The sequence below is a fragment of the Poecilia formosa genome, unplaced genomic scaffold (genome assembly GCF_000485575.1).
Source record: "Poecilia formosa unplaced genomic scaffold, Poecilia_formosa-5.1.2 Scaffold611, whole genome shotgun sequence".
NCBI lineage: Eukaryota > Metazoa > Chordata > Actinopteri > Cyprinodontiformes > Poeciliidae > Poecilia > Poecilia formosa.
In genome coordinates this window covers 175,630-179,838 of record NW_006800550.1, presented here as the reverse complement: position 1 = coordinate 179,838, position 4,209 = coordinate 175,630, and the positions used below count along the sequence as shown (strand labels likewise).

Genomic DNA, 4,209 nt, shown 5'->3' with positions numbered 1-4,209 from the left:
CAGAGTCTAACGAACAGCGAGGTGTCATCTCACACGGACAGGGTTACATAAATATACACTTGCTCAAGTGTATATTTAAAATATATTTAATATATCTCCCCAGTAAAAAAAAAAAAAAGTATACTTTATACTAAATTTTTAACATACTTTGATTGATGTACTTAAACTTTACTAATTTGGAACAACTTTTTTGTGCTTAGTATATTTTAATTGTATTTAAATAGTATTAAATTACAATTTTTAGTATTCTTAGTATACTTTAACATACTTTTTTGCAACAACTTCAAGTTGTACTTAATATACTTTAAGTATACTTTTTATGTACTATTTATATATTTTGAGTGTACTAATTCTTAATAATGTAAGTTTGGGGGGGGGAGTTTAAATGAGGAGCTAGGTACATTTTTAATAACAAAAACTGGTGTATTACCAACACTAAGTGCTTAATAAACATGATTTGATTTAAAGATAACTGGACAAAATTTGTTCTCCTTGTTAATCTAACATTTCTCTTTCATACATTTTATTCATTGTTGGCTTTCAGGGCCCTGTGATGGACTGGTGACCTGTCCATGGTGAACCCTGCCTCTCATCTGATGGCTGCTGGAGATGGGCACCACCAGCCCCCCTCACCACCCTGCAAGGATCAGCGTGTTCAGATCATGGATGGAAAGATGTTAAGGTAGTTTGTCTCCTTTAAGTCCACACTTAAAACAGCTTCATAGTTAATACCAACATCAACTGATTCTATGACATTGCTGACTATTTTTTTCTACTTTTAACATAAACAGGCAAAGAAGACACCCAGAAATGTTTTTACCCCCCAGGTATCGGGTCCCAATCATTATCAGTTCTGATGGTGTCACATACATGGCGAGTCCACAACGTCTTGAAATTGTATTATTTTTTTATTTGCATTTTTTTCTGTTCTCTTTAAAAAACAAATGCTTTCTCTGTTTAATTGCTCTATTGTTCTTTTTTGTACGTTTCTGTAAGGTGCAGTGGTCCAGTGAATGGAAATGTTCTGTCGTTGATCCTCACTCATGTTAAGAACATACCAACAGTGTCATGAAGTGTCATTCAGTAAATAAGGACAATTTTAATGAGAAGTTTCTTTAGAAGTTGGATGAAAGGTTTTATGTTATATTTATGACAGTGTCGTGTAGTGATGGGCAAGTGAAGCCTCATGAAGCAATGAAGCTTTCCATCCCTTTGCTTTGCAAAAAGGTTCGTTACTCGATGCTTCATTCATCACTCACTAGTGACATCTGCTGGTGAAACTGTAACAGCCTTGTCACCCAGGTGGATCATACTTCCAAAAATTACGAAATGCAATATTGTCACAAAGTTTTCATCAAACTCATGTTTAGTAACAGGAGAATCATTGAAACCATATTTAATTGTCATATGTTTTAATTATTAAAATTAGTTGTAGCCAATCTAATCCTGGTTTATGTTGAAGGTCAGTGGTTATGTTGGGTTTTCTTTTATATCATAGACGGATTTGAGAATAAAGACATTTGATGTTTTAATGTCTTGGGAGTGCAGTGCCTGTTGGAGCATTCGCTTTTTCTTGGATTTCTAATTGGCTCTGATCCCTTATATTTGGCGACATGTTGAATTTTAGTTCTGCAACAGGATTAAATCTGTTTCTGCTGTGCAAGACTGATATATCTTTGCTAATCGGACTACAAATAATAGTGGAAATTTGCAGAAGGTGAGAAATTGGGAGGTGGAGGGGTTGATTATTATTATCTAAGAAGAATTTTATTGTGAGGATAATCTCAAAGAATTCCCAGATGTCAGAGATTTTCCTCTTGCTGGCTCCATTTCAGACAATCAGTCAATTTTATTTGCGTAGCACATTTCAGCAACAATGCAGTTCAAAGAGATAATAACAGCTATCTAACACTTAAATGCTGTTATTATTAAACTTACCTTTTATTATATCCTTAAGATTATGAGAATGCGGGAATTTTTCAGCTTGGTTCCCAAGGCAAAATCACACTGGAAGTAAAGATACCCAGTTTTGAGTTATGGCGGCCACTGTCTGACGTCACTGTGAAAAGGGTCTATAGCTTCCAAAGTTGCCAGTTATGGATCTGGTCAGCTGGTCTCTCAATGCAATTGATAATTTTTTTTCCACTGGTATACCGGGTAAAGGGGAACCCTCGTGTCCCGACGGGACATTCTTCGCTGAATACACGATGGATTCCGGATGGAAGTGGAAGACCGTGTGTCTGACGATGCTGTCAGTCGAGGATGTTGAAGATGTGTACATGATTGGATTTATAATAGGTTTTCTGCTTTCTGGTTGGTAGCTACCTGGCTAATCGGAAAGAGAGAGGGAGAGAGAGAGGAAAAAAAGGCAAGAGTGTTAATTTATAACCCAGTTTTTCTCCAAGAGAGGTGGGTAGACTGTGTGAGATTATCAACCATTTTGCATAATTAGCTTAGCTACAGACTACTGTTTGCCTCAATTTCACTAGCATTTAATGAATTAAAGAAAAAAATGACCAACATATTCATATATTTAACTTGTTCCCTGTACCTTTTACCACTTACCAGAGGAGTCAGTCAGCAGTAGCTCTAACCACCGTCCCTCCTGATCCGTCCTCTCCTGAGTGAAATTAAAGCTGCAGTATGTAACTTTTATATAAATATTTTTTTTCACATATTTTTTAAAACTGTCATTATGTTGTGACAGTATGGTATGAGAGGTAATCTATGAAAAATCTATTTCCTCTACTTTCTCACCGGGTTCTCTATAAACAACCAGTCAGCAGGAGAGTTTCAGTGCTGTCAATCACAATCTCATGTGGTGCTGCTCATCATTCCTCCTCCTCGATTTGTGCCGTGCTGCAGCTAGCATAGCACAGAGCTGTGCAGATTCAAACTGTGAATTCTCAGTTTAGTTAGCATAGCTACCAATGACGGCAGATAAACGGTTTCTTGTAATGATAAGTTGTTTCTCCCCCATTAGCACATTTAGCAGTGAGGAAATGAGGCTAATTGACAGCACTAAGAGCGTCCTACTAGTTCTGATTGGTTGTTTTGGTCAGAACGGTGCATTACTTTAACCAGTAATAGTAATTCAGGGAGGAGATGGAGGAGATTGATGGTTTTCACAGATTATCTGTCTCATAACAATCGGCTACGACATCGTGACAGCTCTAACAAATATGGAGAAAACATATTTTTTATTAAAATTATGTACTGCAGCTTGAATAAAATGCAGCTGCATAGCATTTTTGAGAAGTCTGGATTGCTTTATGTGTGGTTGCACATTGCTTTTGACTGTTGCTCATGGGAAGAGACATTTCACTAATCTAAAACTAATAGAAAAAATTTAAGCAAACCTACTTACATACTGGATGTGGACTGTTGGATGTTAAATTCATTAGCAGTAAATACTGTGCTAATTATTAGTATTGAACCAAAGAAAGCAAGACAGATGCAAGACTTTAAAATATGATACTTTTTATGGGTCAAATAGACTCAAAAAATTGTAACAGCAGCTGCACGGGGGTATCCTCCCCAGCTATCCTCCCCTGGTTGCTATGTCTAAAGAAGGCTCTGTTCTGCTGTCCCCCTGCCCCACCGCTCCCTGAGAACTGTGGGCTCTGAACTGATAAGCTGGTGGTGAACTCCGACATCATACTCACAGACAATCACAGACAATTGCGTGCTTCAGTTAGGGTTCATGGTCTGACACACACATAACTCACATGAGACCCATATGCACATCGAACCTCCTCTTCGTGCCCGGCTTGTTTTGTCTCTATGTGTTTATATGTGTTTTAGGTGCTGAGATTTTCTTTTTTTCTTCATCTCAAACTCTGCCCTGCAAAGAGTAGTGTGAGACAGGCTGTTTTTTTCCACTCTCCTTACCTGATGTTTTTCTTATTATTTTTTCCTATTTCCTCTGCAAGGCGGCGCCTGTCAGGCTGCGAGGCCTCAGCCATCCCCCCCTAATAACATACCGTATTTTCCGCACTATAAGGTGCACCTAAAAACCTTCAATTTCCTCAAAAGCCGACAGTGGGCCTTATAATCTGGTGCGCCTTATATATGGACCAATACTGAGCCACAACAGGTCTAGCCATAGACATAGTATAAGAGTAGACCCCGCATTGGCTGCTCCGGCGCAGGAAATAGGGCGGCCATCTTGGAGCGGTCGTCCCTCCTACTTTGCTCAACCAAAACAAC

General features: G+C 38.4%; 1 long non-coding RNA gene across 1 annotated transcript in view; it reads right to left on the bottom strand.

Moving 5' to 3' along the window:
- Nucleotides 1-916: 916 nt before the first annotated feature.
- The window catches only part of LOC107834404 (uncharacterized), a 21,761-nt gene continuing 18,468 nt past the window's right edge, over nt 917-4,209 (bottom strand). The window contains exon 3 of the long non-coding RNA XR_001660195.1: nt 917-1,040. This is a non-coding gene — a long non-coding RNA (uncharacterized LOC107834404). The remainder of the gene's footprint in view (nt 1,041-4,209) is intronic.